Below are 23,502 nucleotides of genomic sequence, written 5' to 3'. Positions count from 1 at the left end.
GATGGAAGTGGAAAGAGTAAAAATGTAATATAGAGTTAAAGTGTGAGTTCTGAAGGATATAAAATTACCTAGAGGGAATAAAATTCTAGTGTGTGTGTCAAGGTTGGTAATGCCATCCATGAGGATTTGAAAGCAATGTACAGCATATCCCTTCGGTAGCAGTGAGTCGGTTGTTGTATCTGTAAATTACGGAGTGAAGAAACCTATTGTGTATCGTTCTGATGGTATGAACTAAAGTGATCATGTTTTACATTAAGTGCTTGATTGGTATTCATAATAATTGGGTCATTAGGAAAAAGGGTTATGATCATAATTATGATAAGTGATTTGGTTATGCCACATACGATTCTGGGTATACATGGGAATACTCTGGATATGCTTATAGTGGACAGGTCTATGGCTGATTATTAAGTAAGGAGAGTTGCATATGTATGATGGCGTAACAATATGGAAAACAAGAGTGTGTTTACAAGTCTCCAGAATATATTTTCAAGTAAATATGGATGTACAAAAGGAAATATAGAAAACAATATGCATAGGGAATAAGCTTAGAGTGAGGGGTACAGTTGTAAATGTTGATGACAAAAAGTATGTTTTGGGTTATGTAATAACTTGTGAACTTCAGCAATGAGAATGGGAATATTAAAAGTTGACTGAGAATAGGAGATTGAATAACGATTGAAATGAATGCGAGAAGGTGTACAATATGATGTGGGAAAGGAGAGGAGCTCCGAGTAATGGAGTTGGGGGTTTTGGAAAGTCACTGGGGCCTGAGTTTAAGAGTTTGGATTGAGGATACCCAATATATTACACACACCACCACTTTCTACTGCCTATTGCAAGATTAAGGAGCTGTGTGAAGTTAAAAAGAGTGGGTGTGGTCAAGTTCAGTGATAGTCTAATAGTATTATCATTATTGCTATTACTAGCTAAGCTATGACCCCGACCCTAGTTGGAAAAGCAGGATCCTATAAGCCCACACCTCAAATGGAAAAAAAATGCCTATGCACCAGTGGTCATCTTATGCAAGGAAATATACAATATGTTTCTGCTTGTGCAATATTCAGCTAGACTATTTTCAATAATACATGCTTAAATACACTAAAAACCGTTATCCTGAATCTGACCTGCTGATATAAGGGTGCGTCTTATAGGCCGCCAAATACGGTAATTTTGCCTTCAAAGGAATACATTGGTATGGTGATAAACAGAGACCCTATGAGTAAGTCTGCATATGCAGCATATGTGACGAATAAAAGAAGAGAAAATTTTGAGTGGTTAGTCAGTATTTTTGAGGAATGAAATAAGTGATATTATGAAAGTGGCGAGTCAGAATTTTAAAATATACATAGCAAGAGTAGAAATAAAACATGTGTACACAACTTATATACCATGTGTAAATCGATTGGTTGAACATACTGTGAGAACGTTGGGCGAGGTATTGCATGAGACTGAAAGAGGGAATGAATGTGATTCGTGTAATGCTATAAGCTTTGTTGGTTTACAATGTAACTCTGCATAAATGTCTCCCTGCAAGTATGTGATAAATTAGGATACAGGTAGTACATACTGTAAGACCAAAATGAGATTACCTGGAAAAAAATAAAAAGTGTAGAGGAAAATTAAGATATTTATAGGGTCATGAAGAAAAGAGAAAAAGGTTTGAAACTTAGTATGACGAAGGAAAAGTTTTGAGATCCATATATAGTAAAGAAAGTTTGATCAAATGAATAATTTGTTAGAATGTGAGCTTAAGAATGGAAGCAAAACTGAAATAAAAGCATATTATAATCAGTTTCGTATGTGGAGAGAATTGCCCGACTATTCAAGTAAGCACTCTGTGAATGGATATTTGAAAATGAATGCGAGAAATGAATTTGGTGAATATTTGGGAAAATACAAAGCTATTTTTAGTTGAAAGGAAGAGAGAAAATCTAGATAATTGCAGAACAATGTAAGAAAATAGATGGCAGATGGAGAGAATATGGTTAATGTAGAAGAATGAGAATATGGTCAAGGTGGAAGAATGAGATTACGGTTAATGTGGACGAATGTATGAGTGATAATGAGTGAAAGAGTAGAAATACAAGCATTTGTATGTTTCAATTGAGAGAGAAGAGGACTGCTATTGGAATGTTGATTGAGGGCGAGAGAAAAAGCAAGCGAGTATACAAAGGGCAAGTGAAATAATCAGGGAAATAGAGAAAAGGTTGTATATTTTGAGGGGGAATAAATGACTCGTTGGATTTGGAATGTGAGGTTTATGAATGCCAAGTTGAGCTTAGAATGGAGGATCAAAAGGAAGTTAATGAAAGGCCATATTATGAGAGCATGGATTTTGGCAATGTAAGTGTATTTGCAAGACCAAGAACTTGAAGTTATAGGTCCCGTGCCACAGCATGAATCAAGTGTTGCGTAAGGCTATATGAATGTGGGCGTCAATGTCAGACAGAATTGAAGGATGGCATAAAGTGAGGCAAATTTTGCAGTAAGGAATGTACCAGTTTTCCTCCCATTTGCCAGTTCCCACAATTCTGTCTTCTTTTGAAGGAATGCCTAGTTGGTCTGATAGGAGTGGTCTATGTGGCACTTCAGAGATTGTGATCCCGTGCTGATTATCATCATTATTATTACTTGCTAAGCTACAACCCAAGTTGAAAAGAAAGATGCAATAAGCCCAAGGGCTCAAACAGAGAGAATAGCCCAGTGAGGAAAGGAAATAAACTACAAGAAAAGTAATTAACAATTGAAATAAAATAATTTAAGAATGGTAACAACATTAGAATAAATCTTTCACATAAAAACTAGAAAAGCTTTACAAAAACAAAAGGAAGAGAAATAAGGTAGACCAGTGTGCCCAAGTGTACCCTCAAGCAAGGGAACTCTAACACAAGACAGTGAAAGACCATGTACAGAGGCTATGGTAATAACCAAGACTAGAGAACAATGGTTTGATTTTTGAGTGTCCTTCTCCTAGAAGAGCTGCTTACCATTGCTAAAGAGTCTCTTCTACCCTTATCAAGAGGAATGTAGCCACTGAACAATTACATTGCAGTAGTTGACCCCTTGAGCAAAGAAGAATTGTTTGGTAATCTCAGTGTTGTCAGGTGTATGAGGGCAGAGACGAGTATGTAAAGAATAGGCCAGACTATTCAGTGTGTGTGTAGGCAAAGGGAAAATGAACCGTAACCAGAGAGAAGGATCCAATGTTGTACTGTCTGGCCAGTCAAAAGACCCCATAACTCTCTAGCGGTAGTATTTTAACGGGTGGCTGGTGCCCTGGCCAACCTACTACCTACTAAAGAACAATTGTTTAATTTTGGAGTGTCCTTCTCCTAGAAGAGCTGCTTGCCATCGATAGTCTCTCTCTTCTAACCTCATAAAGAAGAATGTAGCCACTGAACAATTACATTGCAGTAGTTAAACCCTTGAGCAAAGAAGAATTGTTAGGTAATCTCAATGTTGCCAGGAGTATGAGGACAGAGGCGAGTACGTGAAGAATAGGCCAGACTATTTATTGTATGTGTAGGCAAGGGGAAAATGAGCCATGACCACAGAGAAGGATCCACTGTACTACTGTCTGGCCAGTCAAAGGACACAATAACTCTGGCGGTAGCATCTCAACTGGTGGCTGGCCAACCTAGATTGAGTGGTAGGAGTGCAGGTATTTGGGAAGCTTTCAAAATTTTCCAATGAGCAACGTGATAATGAAAATACTGAGTAAAATTAAGTAGTCTCTATATTCCCCTTCGAGTGATAGTGAACAAATGAATGATGAGGAAAAAGCAGATAGCTTGAGTGGGACAGAGAGTGAAGAAGAGTATAGGTAAATTTATAAGTGTATCCTGATGAGGGAAGTATCAAGGATGACAAAATATAGTTTGAATGAAGTGAGAGATAAGGTTGAGTTTTAAGTGTATGATTTAAAGAGCTGTATGGGGAAAAAAAGGCTTCGAGCATAAAGATTTTAGCATTATTTTGAAAGGAAATTTGAATAGTTTATATAGGAAAATCGTGAGTGTGGATGATAAGATATGAATCTGTTTGAGAAAGGTACATTGATCAGATGAGAAGACTTAAAGCTGGTGTAAGGTATAGAAACAAGAATGAGTTTGAAGAGACGAGGATGGGGGAAAACGGGGCAGTAAAGGCATATGAGCAGATGCTGGCGACTTTAGCACGAAGTAGATTTGGGGATAAACATATAAATGAATATACAGTATTGGTGAGGTTCTTTGCCATTGTACAAGAGTGTGTGAGCTCATGAATATATAAACTAAATGGAAAATGCAATAGATAAGTGCAAGACTGAAAAGGGATGATGTATTTGAAATACTGGAAAATTGTGAGTTTGAATGTAGGGCAGATATAAGGAATGGAAGTGGTGTGTAAGTTAAAAAGGAAGTATGAGAGAAGAGTCCTAGATAAGAGACGTTATAGCATAGTTTCTCGAATGCTATGGGAATGAGAAAGTGAGAATGAGATAATATATGTGTATATAAAGGGAATTCTAGAATGAAGAGAGAGAGAAGTGCAAGTCTCAAGAAGGATACAGGATAGAATGAAAGTCATACTGATATAATAGAATGGGTCACTTGAAGAATGGATGTAGGTTGCCCGTTTTGGTTTGGGAGTGAAAGGGGAGGATCGTGTCAATGAGTGCACAAAAGCAAGACATATGAAAAGTGACAAGTATAATCGGCTAGGCCATATAGCAAGAGCATATGGATTTCAGAGCGTGAATGGGATGTTTAGAATATTGTGTTAGAGAACAAACAATTAAAGTAGAAAATGGATATGCATGGACAGCGAGAGTTATTTACAGTATTTGTATATTTCAAGTAAGAAAGCGGAATTCTTCTGATGATGAGTTGACTGAGAGCATAAAAGAGAATGCAAGTGGCGGTCCATTTGACCTGGTGTTAATAGTAGAATGAAAAGAAGAGCTGGTTTTATTGTTTAAAAAAACCTGATGGAGTAAATTATAAATTACTGACGTACCTGTGATTATTGAAGCTTAAAGGATCTTCCTTTTTTTTAAGATTTCTAAACTTCGTGTGATGACAAATCTGGAAAAAGTATATAAATGAGCATTCTTATACATTTAGCTAAGCTAAATCCATATATATACAAATATATATGGATGGTATTATCATAATTATATATATATACATACAGTATATAGAGATAGATAGATATATACATATATATGGATGATGATATCATTATTATTATTATTATCATACACACATATGTATACAGTATATAAATTTACATACAGTATTATTATTATTATTATTATTATCATTATTATTATTATCACTATCATTATTATTATTATTATTATTATTACTATTATTATTATTATCATTATTATTAGTCATTATTATTATTACTATTGCTAACTAAGCTACAAACCTAGTTAGAAAATCAGAAAGCTATAAGATAAAACATAAAATATATTATGTGAAGAGAGACTTATGTCAGCCTCTTCAACACCACCAAATTTGCTTGTCAAGTCAATTTCTCCCTCTCTCTCCATTCAATCTGAAAAAATGAAAACAAACTAGTAGTCTTATAAATTTCAGCCTTGAGTAAATTGCAAATAAGTATATCTCCAAACTAAACAAACCTGAATCATTTATATGGGTTTACACCCGATTTATTTAGTTACGACCTGAATTGAAAAGTTGAAGGATTCTGGTTAACACTCTATGGTTACCAGCTATCCCATCAAAGCTGGAGAGGAGCGACCGAGTGAACAACATAGCTTCACTTATTACTACTATTAAAATTACAAGCTAGGCTATAACCTTAGGTGGGAAAGCAGGATGCTATAAGGCCTAGGGCTCCAACGGGGGAAAATGGCCCGGTGAGGAAAGGAAACCAGGAAATAAACAATCTACAAGAGAAGAATAAACCAACAAAATGAAATATTTCAAGAACAGTAACACCATTAACCCTTTTACCCCCGGGGTATTTGGAAATTTCCAACCCTTAACCCCCAAGGGTTATTTTTTTTTCAAGCACATTTTGCAGTATATTTTTTTAAAATTGCTCTAACAGCCTTAATTTTTGTCATAGAGAGGTCAGGTTGGTCTCATTCTCTTGGAAAATAACTGAATTTTCTCAAAAAATTGACAAAAAAATGCAAAAAAAAATTTAAATAGCTTTTTTTTGCAAGGACATACCGGTATGTCCATGGGGGAAAAGGGATGAGTTTTGTGAAATGTACCAGTACGTCCTTTGGGGGTAAAAGGGTTAAATTAGATCCTTCACATAAAAACTATAAAAATTTCAAATAAAAAGAAGAGAAATAAGACTTGCATGAGGGATAAGGCGGGATATCAAATTATAGATTTGGGTTTGTATAGGCAGGAAAAAATCTTGAAGATTTATGCGTTGTTCCTATGCAAATAGAAACCCTCACTATTTATATGGGGAGTCTTCCTTAGGTGAGAGAAAGTCCCCTGTAACAGGCATTTGTCTGTTTAACCCTTAACCCAGATAAAGAAAATTACATCTTAAGACCAACTTGTAAGATAGCCAAGGCCTAGAGGTCAGTCCCAAGTAAAGGATTACATGACCAGAGTAACAATTATATTAATTGTAATATGTTGCAAACTTATTTTAAGAATTAAATGACATATGAGAAAGGTCTCTTACCTACATGAATGTTTCTTCAATGCTACACGATACAGTATAGTACAGTAACTATAAGCACGAATGCGAAATCACCAACATGAATTCAATGGGAATGATAGCGCTACTGAAACGAAATGGTCGAGGAATGCCGATGTGTAGATGCATGATGGGATAGATGCTGACCAGGAGGGCAGGATCATATGGCAGTAACTAGCATCAGAGTAGAGAGATAACCAATGGGACCACAGGAGAATGGTGGCGAGCTTACAGTTTGGCAGCGTACAAATTTTAAAATTAGTCTCAGGCGAAAATTGTACTGTACCTCGTTTTGTATCAGGAACATTTTTTTTGCAATAAGTCGGAAAAATCTTCACATCTCGTGTAGCCTCATGAAATTTTCCTATCAAGAGGTAGCACTGTATCTGAAAATTGAGGAGAAAAACCCTGAAAAGGATTGTGGTGAGCCCTGAAGGACCAGCAGTCAAAATAAGTTGGAGGAGGCAGGGATGGTTTTGTCTCCACCGACCTCAAAACCTCTGGGGATAAGATCTGTCAGGTATATCCCATCAGGAATGCTTACACACAGGGAGTGAATAATAATGAGAGCCTGACCTCCTCCTCTGAGAGGGCTGATTTTTATAGTGTAGCAATATCTACACAAGAAAAAGTGGACATGCATCGGCCACCTTTTCACCATAAAGTCCTCCAGGCCACAGCTCCTAAAATGAGGAAAATCATGTTTTCTGTGGCAAAACAGGACATGGATGTTATTGCTAATTTACTTTGTTTAGCAGACATACGTGTTTACCTGGCCTCCCAAACTGCACAACTTAAGAGTGAAACGGTGGCATGTTGTCTACTCGTCTCCCACGTGGTCGTGGCGATGCATTCTCTTAGCGTTTTACACTGTTTATGCGTGTGAATGGTGGTGTGATTAGTTAGCATGCGCTAGGAAGACATGATTGTAGTGATTTTTATTATTCTTCCTTTAAGTATCTACGGACCAAAATGTGCACTCACCTCTGGACGGAGGGAACTAACTTGTAATTTGAAATGATTAGAGGCTGGCACATGGAATGTCCATAATTCATCTGATAAATAAAATGGAAGAGGTTTTTTTAGGAGAACTAATTATTTTCTCTCAAAGTAGATTTTAGTTTGAGGCTTTTCCATACTGGAAGGACAGACTCGATTCAAGCTCGTATTGTCAGGATGCCAGATAGCTCATAATCAATCAATCGAGCTCATAATGGCAAATGATAGAATCGCTTCAGAAACACTGATTCTGTTACTGAAGAGAGAGGTTTATCTACTGCCACTCGAATGAGTGTTCGAGGTGGTATCTTTGGCGAGATTTTGAATATTCTTATCAGAGATAGTACCTGTAGATCTTAAAATTCCCCTCGATTGGCAATATCTAAAAGAAAAACCTGGCCTCCCTGACTGAGCACCCTCATAAGAGATAGGGATCTATTAAGATTGTCAAAATCTGAAACTAAGAATACCTGCACTGTTTCATGATCTGGGTGGACAACGGCCAAAGCCAGGGGATCAGTACCACTGTGTGTGATTTCGGGTTCACTGTGTCCCATAAGCAACGCAATATCAATCCATAAGAGGCTAATTATCGATATGGACAAACGTGTAGACCAGCAGAACTCCCTTGAGTTTCTCCTGCTCATACTGACTTGTTAATAAGGATCTTGGAAATGCAGTGACTGAGTGGCGATAATATTGAGGACTATGTATCAGGAGTAACAGAGTAGAAAGTGTGTAACAACTGCTACTATAACATTATAAGTCAGGCCATACAATACACTAATGATCTTGATAATGAGCTAATACATATAAGAAAAATATATATTTATAGACAGTACTGTACCTTATACTATTACTGTACTTTCATCACTAAGTATACCATTTTGGCTAAAAAGCATAAAAACAGTTTAAATATAGAGTGGTATTCCTCTTCAAACATTAAAATAATGTTTGACCAGGGAGAGCCAGGTATTGGCTATTGAAGACCTATAGGCTCCCACAACCCTCCTATCCTTAGCTCACAAGGATGGTGTAGGATGCAGACATTACAAGAAACTAAAGAGCTTGAGCGGGAATTGAACCCCAGTCCGACAAGCACCCGGCACGAATGTTTCTATTGAGCCCCCGCAACCCTAATTTGTAAAATGGATAACCCTACCCAGAAGAGAACCCCGAGATGGGAAGCTGGAGAAAAGTGCAGATTTATGGAACCAAAGGGTTGTGGTGGCCGATGTGGTAACGTCCCTGACTGGTGAACGCCAGACTAGAGTTAAGAGTTCCGCTAAGACTCCAGTTTCTTTGGTCGCTGCAACCTCACCCTTCTTGTGAGCTAAGGATGGAAGGTTTGGAGCCTATAGGTCTATCTGATGAGTAATCAGCAGCTATTGCCTGGCCCCCCTTGGTCCTAGTTTGGGTGGAGAGAAGCTTGGGCGCTGATCATATGTGTCTCTAAGGCATTGACTTGCTTGATAGGGCAATGTCACTATCTTTTGCCTCTGCCATTCACGAGTGGCCTTTAAACATTTAGATCCTGTATAGTATTCTCTCTGCCTGAACCTTTATAAGGTATAGATCCTTCTCTACCCCTTTCCCACAAATATTGACATTAGCTTCTGCTATTTATTTAGTTTGCAGTTCTATTACAAACACACATACGTACTGTAAACACATACAACAAAAAATTATATATACATATATATATATATACATTATATATATGTATGTATATAATATATATATATATATATATATATATATATATATATATATATATATATATATATATATATATATATATATATATATATATAAAATACAAAATTCCCACACAGTATACAGTATATGTACTGCATATATACACATACAATATACCTATCTATATATATATATATATATATATATATATATATATATATATATATATATATATATATATATATATATATATATACATACATACATAAACGAGAGAGAGAGAGAGAGAGAGAGAGAGAGAGAGAGAGAGAGAGAGAGAGAGAGAGAGAGAGAGAGAGAGAGAGACCTGATATGGCCATAACCTTGCTTAAATAATCTGAGGAGTTTTCCAACTCTTTTTGGGAATAAAGCACATGACATATTTAGTAACCATTAAACGTTTTTCTTGATAATTAAAAACCGCAATATGTTACAATGAGTGTCTTGGCCTACCATTCGGTGTTACCCCATGGGTTATGTTAGGTTAGTTATTTGGCCAAGAAAATACGTGCATGATGAAATATTTGTGACTATGACTACTCAAATGAATTTCTGCTATTGATATACTGATTTTAGAATGTAAACATTAAGGAAAAATTATTTACTTAACCTAAAATATTCTTCCGAAATGCCGAGTAGATCGGTTCTTTGCTCTGGCCAGAACGAACGTAAGTTGGCTAGGTTGATATTGGTGTAAACAATGAAAAAAAAGTCTATTAGGCCTACCTGTACGGATAACTAAACTGATAAAATTGGTCTAGAAAAGTAAATAAATACATACCATTAAACTAATGACATTTCGTTGTCATATTAACGAAGGTAGAGGTCGAAACCCGTGACGTGTCCTACCACCACACCATCCTCCCCTTCCCCGGTTCATTAGGGTTGCTAGATACCGCCATTAACTGGAGCAAAATAGAACAATTCGAAGTATTTAACCAGAATTGACACATTTCTGCCTCTATAAAAAACATATTTGATGATATGGTAAAGTTATAGATAGGGACGAAGATATAATTACAAGGAATATTTAGCCTTACCGCTTATATAACGAAAATACCGACTTCCTTCTGTCATGCCGATAGCCTACGGTTTTGACGGAATAATTCAATTTCTTTTCATCCTCGGACTCAACACGGTCGACTACAATAAGTATTATGAATTTATGAAGTACAATTTACGCATCTACATCAAACAAGGACTACTGTATAATGTATTTGGTCTACGGCCAAACATTATCGTACATATGGCATGCACCTGTGCCACTTTTCTTTAATTTCAACCATTAATTCTTAACCTAAGATGCGTTATCGTGTAGATGTGGCACGAGGTGGGTGCGTACTAAACAGCTGATTACTAAACAGCTGATTACTAAACAGCTGATTACTAAACAGCTGATTACTAAACAGCTGATTGTCATTCTTCTGCGTATCTAACAGATTCGACTGTAGACAAAAAATAGTTTCTCAAGTTATATCCACCCCACCTATCGCATAACCAGACTAAGGAAGATATTTTCAATACACCATACATATAAGAGAATAAGATAAAGTAAAACCATTTAATGTAAAAGTTTTGATCAAGCAGATACAGCCATTATAAAGATAGACAGAGAAAGAGCATTTTGGTATGGAAAAACTATCACTGACCTAATCAGTTGGTCGCAAGTTTCAAACGGAATCCTACAGAATTTATGAGGCTGAACGCTTGACCCGGGAAGACCATTCATACTAGCAAAGCATAACTAAGCAGGAGGGGGGGGGGTTAAGTTAATACCTACATTACATCGTAAGAAGTAGCATACACTTACGACTCTACACTCCAAGGTTATATCCAGTGACATGGAACTTGTAGAAGACAGAATAATCTGAGTGTGGCACATACAGTTATTACGTATTTCCTATTACCCAAAATCTAGAGAGAGAGAGAGAGAGAGAGAGAGAGAGAGAGAGAGAGGAGAGAGAGAGAGAGAGAGAGAGAGGGAGAGAGAGAGAGCTTAATAAGCTTACTTAAGGTTTCAGATCATCAGTCAGCGATAGAAGTGTATAGCTCTTAGCTGGCGAAAACCTAAGAAGAAAGACAACATAAATTATAAACGATAAAGAAAAAGCAAAATCCATCCTAGTACTAAGCCTAAAAAATTCCACGAAAAAAAAAGGCGAAGGTTAAATACAGGATGACAAGTCTTTTCATAGTTTATATACGACAAATCTGTTTTGATGTTACTGTTCTTAAAATGTTTAATTGCTAATATTTTCTCATATTGTTTATTTCCTTATTTCATTTTCTCACTGGGCTATTTTTTCCCTATTGGAGCCCTTGGGCTTAAAGCATCCTGCTTTTCCAACTCGGGTTATAGCTTAGTAATTTATAATAATAATAATGATATTATTATTACTATTAGTATTATCATTATTATTAGATAATCTACACCCCTAGTGGTAAAAGCAGGACGCTATAAGCCCAAGGGCTCTAACAGAGAAAATATAAACTTGTGAGGATAGGATACAAAATAAAAATAATCGGGGCCTCCAACACGAAAAAATAGCACAGTGAGGAAAGGAAACAAAGAAAAAACTGTCTTTAATGTGTTCAAGTCTTCCCCAACCGCAAAGTGACCGAAACTGATACCAGGACCAGGACAATGAGACTAAACCACCCAATAAAAATTACATTATAGAACTTTTCCTTTTTTTTCTAGAATTGTAACTTTTAGAATAACGGCGAATAGAAATGAGGAAAGAGCAAAGCAGTGTGACATTTGAGGTTTTTAGTTTAGCAACGGCTGAGAAACACCAAACTCACCCTCTCTCTCTCTCTCTCTCTCTCTCTCTCTCTCTCTCTCTCTCTCTCTCTCTCTCTCTCTGTTGTATGAAACCAGATACGTAATTCACTGCTTTTGTGAATCTAGGGAACATAGAGAGAGAGAGAGAGAGAGAGAGAGAGAGAGAGAGAGAGTCAGTCTTCTATCTGTACGGCTACCTTCAACAGCAAAACAATTATGAAAAAGGGAATTTAATAACTAGAGACTTTTAAATCTCATTATTTGAATGATGTTTTAACGACTAGGCTAATTAAACAAACAAAAACACACACACACAATATATATATATATATATATATATATATATATATATATATATATATATATATATATATATATATATATATATTAGGTCTCAACATGATAAACAGAAGAAAGACAGAGATGATGCGAATGGAATATGCAATGGAAGATGAAATATTAGAAGGAAAAAGATTATTGAAGTAGATCATTAAGTACTTAGGAACTATGATCTCTAATACGGGGTCTTTAGAATTAGAGTTTAAAGATTAAAAGAAAAAAGCAAATCAGACAATGGCTAGGTTAAGTACAATGTAGAAATAAAATCCCCTATAATGACATAAAGTCAAGCTATATATCAGTTTGGTGAGATCGGTGTTACTGTATGGACATGAGTCATGGTATGACAATGAAACATTATCCAAGTGATTTTGTACATTTGAGAACAAAACTCTCAGAAGAATATTGGGAGTTGAGTGGCAGGCCAGGATTAGAAATGAAACTATAAGAGAGATTACTCGAGTACCACGTGGATGAGATCAAATTGAGGGGTAGATGGAGATGATTTCGACATGCTCTTCGCACTCCCCAAGAGAGATTAGTTCACCAAACTTTCAACTGGGCTCCAAAAGGCACTAGAAGAGTTGGAAGACCCAGGCCTACATAGCTGAGGACTATGAAGCGTCAAGTCGAAGATGATGAATGGAGTAGTATTGATATGAAAGCTCAAGATATCGACGACTGGCGAAATCTAACTGAGGCCCTTTGCGTAAATAGGCGTAGGAGATGATAAGGACACATATTCTTTTATACGGGGAGAGAGAGAGAGAGAGAGAGAGAGAGAGAGAGAGAGAGAGAGAGAGAGAGAGAGAGAGAGAGAGTCTTCGTGTTCCTGAATTCCTAAAATAACCATCTAAGATACAAAATTGAACTGGGTAAAAAATCATATTAAACTAGAAAAATACTCAGAGTGCAGACCTCCGCTAAAGCAGCTTACTTCGGTCAACCTTTTCCTCGACCTTGACCTTTGACCTAGGACTTCCAAAACTGAATCAGTTCCACGTCTCAACATAACAATTAATCCCTGAAAGTTTCACTACTCTGAGAGTAAAATTGTGGCCAGGAAGTTGTTCACAAACAGACAAAAACACGAATAGGGGCGAAAACATAACCTCCTTCCAACTTCGTCAGCGGAGGTCAAAAGTGAATGGAAATTTCGAAAATAATAACTCGATATATTTCGTTATAATTGCTTTAGTGGGTTACAATTATTCAACTAAAACATTATAAAAACATTACCAAAACTACAAACATACACACATACATACATGCATAAACATATACATATATACATGTATCTAAATCTCAAAGGCAAGAGAATCAATTCAGAAACGCATTAGATATGTGCATAACAATTAGATTAGGCCTAACCAAACACGTAGTTATTCTGTTGAAGTAACGGTCTACTGAAATTAGAAAATCTAATATCAACCTGTAAAGTAACAAATAAATGCGGTTAACTTGTGTACCAGAAATTTGGATCCTTACTAAAGCTTTAGAACATAGGATAGTTACAACTCAAAGAGTTAAGGAAAGAATAAATGATGGGAATAACACTAAGAAACAGAGAGAGACCAACATGGATACGAGAACAAACTAAAGTAGAGGATACTCTTACAACATGTAAGGAAAAGAAATGGACATGGACAGGACATATAATGAGAATGACAGACAATAGATGGACATTAAGAATAACAGAATGTGTCTGGATGTTGTAAAAGAAACAGGGGAAGGAAGGGAAGACGATGGATTGAGGAACTAAGTAAGTTTGGGGTGGGGACTGGCCTAGAGAGACCATAAACAGACGCAAGTGAAAGGACATTTCTGAGGCCTTTGTTCTGCAGTGGACTATGTGTGTGTGTGTGTGTGTTCTGCAGTGGACGTGTGTGTGTGTTATGGAATTAAATCTTCTGATTTTGGTGTGAGCGACTGTGCGACCATCTCTCTCTCTCTCTCTCTCTCTCTCTCTCTCTCTCTCTCTCTCCTCTCTCTCTCTCTCTCTCTCTCTCTCTGTATAAGTAGTTACTTAACGACGACACAACAAAATTGTGGACAGAGTACCGTATTACGCAACAGTTCCAACTCTTGCCTTCAGTCTGATGTGCAACGTATGATACGATACGAGTACTGGAGAGAGAGAGAGAGAGAGAGAGAGAGAGAGAGAGAGAGAGAGAGAGAGAGAGAGAGAGAGAGAGAGAGAGGGGGGTCCGACAAAACCCTAATCCAGTATAGCTAAATGAGGAACGCATGCACCCGAGACCAAGAAAATATGTCGACAATATCTTGAAATATTTCCCTATTTACAAAACGACCTCCACCTTTTTCTGTGCAAGTGGTCGCACGCGCGCGTGCATGTGTGTACGCGTGCATGTGTGTACGTGTGCGCGCGTGTGAGTGTTTGACACTAATAATTGACGATAAGCATTTATAAGACAAAAAAATACAAAACGTTGCAATTGTATTATAACGAATGTGATCATTTAGGGCAATGTTAACTCCACGAGCAAGTTTAGCAATTTGATTGAGGTTCTGACAAATGAATTTCACCTGTTACATGAAGAGTAAATAATCTAATAGTTTCTCTGGAAATAATATCAAGTCATTATTGATAAACATTGAAATTGGTCCAGGGAAAAAATTAATTTGAAGTACATGGATTTTTTCTAGATATATTATACACAAAACTAACTACACAAATCAAAATGAGACAGAGCATTATAGACGTTTGCGCTGATGCGACAATGCCACTTTTCGCAGATCTATTCATATAATCTCGATCTAATATGAGATACCGTGTAGATGTGGCACATTCTAGGTCAGGAAAGGGGTAAACAGCGCCATTGTTCTGCGTCTCCAAACATGTAGAGGCACAGGAAGGGAAGGTTTCCTGCTACGTCTTACAGCAATCAAATCTTGCCTTTACTAACTAATCAAACTCGAATACTCGATAGATGAGGCCAATAAAGTATTATCAACTTCACTATAAACACTTGGATGGTGGATAAAGTTTTCTCTAACCCTCAACGACGATGTGGAATATAATTGAGTGAAATAAATTAATTAACTTACGTAAATACAGATAAATCAACTGGGATTCTGGACGGTGAATGGGCAGTCCCCATTGACGTTTCTCGAAAAGAGTTCACAGAAGGTTTACCTAAGCACGTAGCAATGCACAGCACTAACCCTCGACTTCAAGTCTGAGTCTGACAGAGAAGGATAGTTGTCAGCTTGCTAATTTACTAATAAACTATTTTAGAACGATAAACAATTATAACACAACCAAAAACTATTTTGACAGATATCAGGGGTTACCGTAATTGACATAATTCACATTATAAACTAAAACTAATCGAAATTAAATACTTAGCAATCGATTAATGCAACGAAAATTAGGTTGTGTTTTGCCAAATTGTTGATTTTTTTTATTATATTTAAATAATATTTCATAAAGCTTCGATTCTTCAGTTCAAATATGATTTTTTAAATGTCATGCAACCCCCCCCCTCTCTCTCTCTCTCTCTCTCTCTCTCTCTCTCTCTCTCTCTCTCTCTCTCTCTCTCAAATACGTGCTCACTAAATTCCTTATCCTTTTGCACCACAAACTCTATGTACCTACTTCTAAAATTCCTAATTCTGAATAATGAGAGAGAGAGAGAGAGAGAGAGAGAGAGAGAGAGAGAGAGAGAGAGAGAGAGAGAGAGAGAGAGACCTACTGGCCTCTTACGTAGGGAGAAACTGTGATTTCAAAATCTCACACAGTCGAATCTAGATTTTACAGAATTGAAAGGCCATGGCAACTTATTTCTAGGGTAACATTACGTTCAATTGTTGGATTTACAAGTTGTATGTTTTAGCGTTGGATCCGGGGAGGCATTCACCTCATAGTCACAGCTGTGGGAAAATATTACGCAGTACAAACTTGAAACGCTAAACATAGTTGCAAGTTGTTGTCGTTATTATTATTATAATTATTATTAGCTAAGCTATAACCCTGATTGGAAAACCATAATACTATAAGCACTATAAGGTCTCCAACAGGGAAAATAGCACAGTGAGGAAATAAGGAAATATTATTACACACGAATTTAAGAAAATTAATTTGGAACTCAATCTACTTTTCGGTATTAATATATAGGTTCTAGGAATAGTCAACTTACCTAGAACAACACATATATACAATTTACTTCGATACCTGACTTAAGAGAGTATTTACTACCTACGCCAACGAAGTGTGTGTGTGTGTGTGTGTGTGTGTGTGTGTGTGTGTGTGTGTGTGAACATCTTCCTGGCCACAATTTTACTCGTACAGTAATGAAACTTGAAAGAATTAACTGTTACGTATAGAGCTGGAAATATAATTTTGTATGGTCAAGGTCACGGTCTAACAAATTGTTCAATTCACGTAATCAGACGTGAGTTTGGACATGTTATCACAGACACTTCATTATTATTATTATTACTTGCCAAACTACAACCCTAGTTTGAAAAGCATGATGCTGTAAGCCCAAGGGCTCCAGCAGGGAAAATAGCCCAGTGATGAAAGGAATCAGAGAAAAATAAAATATTTCAAACAGCAACATTAAAATAAAACAAGAGATAGAGAAATAAGACAGAATAGTGTGCCCGAGTGTACACTCAAGCAAGAGAACTCTAACCCTAGACAATGGAAGACCATGGTACAGAGGCTATGGCACTACCCAAGACTAGAGAACAAGGGTTTGATTTTGTAGTGTCCTTCTCCTAGAAGAGCTGCTTACCATAGCATCCTGCTTTTCCAACCAGGGTTGTGGCTTCACAATAATAATAATAATAATAATAATAATAATCATTTATTCTCTCCCTATAACAGCCTGTACCTAAATAATGGAAATGATAAAATTTCAAACAAAATATAGAGAAATTCTCCACCCAACATTCAGAATTAAGAGTGCTCTTTATAAGCAACACACAGCATCAGTTCTATATAATATTTACCTTACGCAATTAATATCCTTGATGGTACTGTTCTGTTCAAAATTGGTTGGACATCAAGATGGAATAAAGGGAGCAGGAACGGAGGTAAGGGGGACTTTGAAATTGAGTACAATTATTATTACTATCATCACTTGCTAAGCTACAACCCTATTTCGAAAAGCAAGATGCTATACGCCAAGGGCTCCAACAGGGAAATTGGCCTAGTGAGGAAAGGCTATAGGGAGATAAATAAACTGCAAGAGATACCAAAAGCCCGCATCCTTTGCTCGCAAGGATGGTGGGATTGCAGAGACTATAAGAAGCCATTGAGCTTGACCGGTCTCGAACTGTAGTCTGGCAGAACGCCAGACAGGGGACGTTTCTAATAGTCCAGAAAGGGCGATGCAGAGACTCTTAAATAAGTCTCTACAGGGTACAGCGTGACTACACTAAACTCCTTCATTAAATAAATCATCATTATTTCCTCCTCCTACGCCTATTGACACAAAGGGCCTCGGTTAGATTTCGCCAGTCGTCTCTTATCTTGAGCTTTTAATTAAATACTTCTCCATTTATCATCTCTTACTTCCCGTTTCATAGTCCTCAGCCATGTAAACCTGGGTTTTCCAACTCTTTTAGTGCCTTGTGGAACCTAGTTGAAAGATAGGCGAACTAATCTCTTTTGGGGAGCGCGAAGAACATGCCCAAACCATCTCCATCTACCCCTCACCATGATCTCATCCACATATGGCACTTGAGTAATCTCTCATAGTTTCATTTCTAATCCTGTCCTGCCATTTAACTCCCAATATTCTTCTGAGAGATTTGTTCTCAAATATACAAAATCTGTTGGATATTGAAAAATCTACAGAATCTGATATCAATTCGCAAAGTAGTAATAACTGAAAAACCTCCCAAGTCACATAAAGAATAAAGTGTGTGAATGTGACATTCCCCAACCCTCTCCGGGTGCTGGGGCTAACTTACTTTTGACGCTTGACGTCAGTACGGCCTGACTAACAAAGAATGTATAGATACGGTCGATATTAGTTAATCTAATTAGTTCACCAAATATCTAACTGGGCTCCACAAGGTACTAGAAGAGTTGGAAGACCCAGGCCTACATGGCTGAGAACTATGAAGAGCGAAGTAGATGATGGGTGGAAAAGTATTGCATTAAAAGTTCAAGATTGAGACGACTGGCGAATAATCGAGGCCCTTTGCGTCAATAGGCGTAGGAGGAGATGATGATGATGAATTGTATTGTAAAATTTATGGCTAAAGATCGGCCACTGATACATGCGAGTTTATTCGGCAGGTTATATGTGGTCAACATATTTAACCTGTACCAGAATTTGAAACACAAGAGTAATCCAGCTGGCATGAAGTTTGGATGGCCAAGGTTTAATACGACTCCTGAATCTTGGGAAAGGAGAGGAAAGGTCCAACTCTCATGCAATGTCTTTAAAAGATAGGATCTATGTCACACTTTATATCTATATCTAAGTAGGAATTCTTTCTGTAATTTGATTTATAGTTAAAAAGGCTTCTTTTGTTGAGAGAGAGAGAGAGAGAGAGAGAGAGAGAGAGAGAGAGAGAGAGAGAGAGAGAGAATAATCAACAAGCAGATACAACATTGATAACCATGATAAAATATATCAAATCCAGCTAAAATTAACAGGACATCATTCCAACCCACTGTGGGTAAAAGCGAGACTATTCCCATAGGCAGAACTGCCCACACCAAAGATAAGGATTATTAATAATAATAATAATAATAATAATAATAATAATAATAATAATAATAATAATAATAGCCTCTACAAACACCTTGATCTCTCTCCCTAACTCGAGTTATAAAGGAATATGTGGATTACTAAAGTCATCATTAAAAATAAAAATAAATTATTTCAAAGCTCTGTGTCCCATGGGAAGACATTCGTACCCAGATATTCATAATAGTTAACAACAATATAAAATAAAAATAGTTTTTATTCACAACGAAATCAAATAGATCGTATTCTTGTCTCCTGAAAGAGTTATATCTTACCAACTAGTAGTGTACCAAGTTAATAAACGAAGGTATATTTATAATAAGTTTCTCTATAATTATTAACGAAAATCTTGAGACTCAAACCTCATATAAACTGATGTTTAAATAATCTTAAAAGGTAAATCAATTAACAAGCGTAAATAAACTGTAAAACTTTTTATTATCATAAGCGTTTGACGAGAGCGACTAGCACACCTACCCTTGCCAACAGTCTGCAAGCAACTAACCCCCTGTCCCCCTCACTCCTCGTCCTCCCCGGCCCAGGTCCTCCCTAGCAGTCAGTCAGCTGAGCAGCAGCAGCACCACAAACCACCACTACCAACCACCACTGCTACCACTACCAACCACCACTGCTACCACTACCACCACCACTACTACCACTACTACCCCCCCAACTCCTCCTCCACCACCGAAGTCTTCGCTTACACTCACTCTCCTACCCAGGGACCCTCCCCCAGGCAGGAACCAAAACACCACCCGATTACCCTACACCTCCCTACTCTTCGCTGGCAGTCAAACTGTTTCTTCTCTGTTTATTCTTGTTTAATTTTTTCTAATTCTCTTGCGCTGTCGCGCTTTTATTATTATTATTATTATTATTATTACTAGCTAAGCTACAACCCTAGTTGGAAAAGCAGGATGCTATTAGCCCACGGGCCCCAACAGGGAAAAATAGCCCAATGAGGGATGGAAATAAGGAAATATATAAACGAAATAGGAAGCAATGAACAATTAAAGTAAAATATTTGAAAAACATTAACGTTAGAACAGACATTTCATATATAAACTATAAGAGACTTATGTCAGCCTGTTCAACATAAACATTTGCTGCAAGTTTGAATTTTTAAAGTTCTACCGATTCAACTACCCGATTAGGAAGATCATTCCATAACTTGGCCACAGCTGGAATAAAACTTCTAGAATACTGTGTAGTATTGAATTTCATGACGAAGAAGGCCTGACTATTTTATATATATATATATATATATATATATATATATATATATATATATATATATATATATATATATATATATATATATATATATATAGATAGATATATATATATATATATATATATATATATATATATATATATATATAGATATATATACATATATATATACATATACATTATATATATACATTATATATATATATATATATATATATATATATATATATATATATATATATATATATATACATAAAATAAGGTTAATATTAGTTTTTAAAATATTTCACGCTTTGAAAAACAAGTAGCATAAAAGATAGAATAATAAAAATGTATATTCTTTGCATTACCCAACATGAATATATACATTAACATGGTCTTCCATTGCCTTGGGTTAGAGTTCTCTTGCTTGAGGGTACACTCAGGCGCATTATTCTATCTGTTTCCTTATTTCTTTTCCTCACTGAGCTATTTTCCCTGTTGGAGACCTTGGGCTTATAGCATACTGCTTTTCAAACTAGGGCTGTAGCTTAACTTGCGATAACAACAACAATAATAATAATAATAATAATAATAATAATAATAATAATAATAATAACGTTAATAATAATAATAATAATAATATTAATAATAATAATAATAATAACAACTCCAGCAATAATAATAATAATAATAATAAAAACAACAGCAATAACAATAATAATAATAATAATAAAAACAACAGCAATAACAATAATAATAATAATAATAAAAACAACAACAACAACAACAACTACAATAATAATAATAATAATAATAATAATAATAATCATCATCATCATCATCTTTGGCAAGGACATGAAAGATCCACATCTCTTGCAACTTCTTTAAAACTAGTGTACGCACCCCGTCACACATGACAGCTAAACAATTAGATGGGTAAGCACACACATTCAACCCTTTCCACCTCCTCCCCCATTCCTAAATACAACCCCTTTCACCAATGTATGACTAGTCCCTCCTCCACCTACACGAGAGACGGGGAGAGACCGAGGAAGTCTTGCCTCCGGAAGTGACCAGAAATTAATGAATAGATAAACTTTCAACTGGGCTCTACAAGGCACTAGAAGAGCTGGAAGACCCAGGCTTACATGACAGAGGAATATGAAGCTTGAAGTAGATGATGATGAATGAAGAAGTATTAGTTTAAAAGCTCAAGATAGAGAAGACTGGAGAAGTTTAACTGAGGCCCTTTGCGTCAATAGGAGATGATCATATATATATATATATATATATATATATATATATATATATATATATATATATATATATATATATATATATATATATATATATATAGCCAGAGACTTGCTCTCTCTCTCTCTCTCTCTCTCTCTCTCTCTCTCTCTCTCTCTCTCTCTCTCTCAACGTTCAACGGCTTCTGGTACTTATGAAAAAGGACTCGACAACATTTCGGCTTAATCTTTGAACGCTAAACAGTGTTGGATATAGGTAGAAGTACCTGGTCACGAGGAAGTAATAAAAAAAAAAAAGAACTAGAGGGGCACTTGGACTTTGATGTACTTTATCTAAGATGATACAGATTCATCCTTAGCTTATACCCAACATGACTACCAAATTTGGTCGACATCGGTAAGGTAGTTTTTGTGTAAATTGCTCACAAACAAACAAACTAACAAACAGATAGGGTTGAATACATACCCTTCGCAAAATCTTTGATATCAGTGAGGGCAACAAGGCAAGGTAATCATAGGGTTTGATTTGATAGTGCATTTGGATCTATAGAATTTAGACCCTATAACTGTGCCCTGAGACTAGGATTGTAAATTAAATACTAGGGAAAACTTTCAGGATTTCAAAAGATTTCAAAATGGAACTACAAGACTGTGCAATAAGCTCCCACTAGTCATCAGAAAGACTGAAGATATTAAGACTTTCAAGAGGAAACTGAAGACTTTCTTGTTCCTGACTGGTGAACGCCAGACTGGGGTTCAAGCCCAGCTCTAACTCTTTAGTTCCTTTGGTCGCTGCAACCTCACCATCCTTGTGAGCTAAGGATAGGGACTTTGGGGAAGCCAATAAGTCTCTCTGCTGAATCATCAGCAGCCATTGCTTGGCCCACCTTAGTCCTACCTTGGGTGGAGAGGGGGCTTGGGCGCTGATCATATGTAATATAGTCAGTCTTTAAGACATTGTCCTGCTTGATAGGGCAATGTCACTGTCCTTTGCCTCTGCCATTCATGGGCGGCCTTTAAACCTTTAATTACCTCGTTATTGTGGATTTGACGATAAACGAGCAATAAGCGATGTGAAATGCTGAATGCCTTGGAATGCATTAGATAAAATTGAGTTGGTCCTATAGAGATTAGGGTTCCCCTGCAGTATACTTCTAGATCATGAAATTAATTATCATCATCATCATCATCATCTTCATTATTATTATTATTATTATTATTATTATTATTATTATTATTAGCTAAGCTACAGCCCTCGTTAGAAAAGCATGATGATATAAGCCCAAGGGCTCCAACAGGGAAAAATAGCCCAGCAAGGAAAGGTATTAAGGAAATAAATAATCGATCTGAGAAATAATGAACAATATAAAATTATTTACGAAAGGTCCTAAAAAAGAGTCGGGTTCCCCTGCAGTACAGTATACTTCTGAAGCATGAAACGAAAAATATGTATAAACAGCCAGAACTACAAATGATACACCTTTCACTTCATAGTCAAACTCAAGCTTTTAACTAACGCAATAGCTATGGTAAGCAGCTCTTCTAGGAGGAGGACACTCCAAAATCAAACCATTGTTCTCTAGTCTTGGGTAGTGTCATAGCCTCTATACCATGGTCTTCCACTGTCTTGGGTTAGAGTTCTCTTGGCACACTTATTCTATCTTATTTCTATTCCTCTTGTTTTGTTAAAAGATTTATATTTTATATGAGATATTTATTTTAAATGTTACTGTTATTAAAATATTTCATTTTTCCTTGTTTC

At 36.4% G+C, this 23,502-nt stretch overlaps 1 long non-coding RNA gene across 1 annotated transcript in view; it reads right to left on the bottom strand.

The window, feature by feature from the left end:
- Positions 1–5,412: 5,412 nt before the first annotated feature.
- The window catches only part of LOC137637354 (uncharacterized), a 43,121-nt gene continuing 25,031 nt past the window's right edge, over positions 5,413–23,502 (bottom strand). Inside the window, exon 3 of the long non-coding RNA XR_011043584.1 lies at positions 5,413–5,547. This is a non-coding gene — a long non-coding RNA (uncharacterized lncRNA). The remainder of the gene's footprint in view (positions 5,548–23,502) is intronic.

Source organism: Palaemon carinicauda, unplaced genomic scaffold (genome assembly GCF_036898095.1).
Source record: "Palaemon carinicauda isolate YSFRI2023 unplaced genomic scaffold, ASM3689809v2 scaffold679, whole genome shotgun sequence".
NCBI lineage: Eukaryota > Metazoa > Arthropoda > Malacostraca > Decapoda > Palaemonidae > Palaemon > Palaemon carinicauda.
The sequence above is the reverse complement of the archived record's forward strand: the minus strand, read 5'-3'. Positions and strand labels throughout refer to the sequence as shown.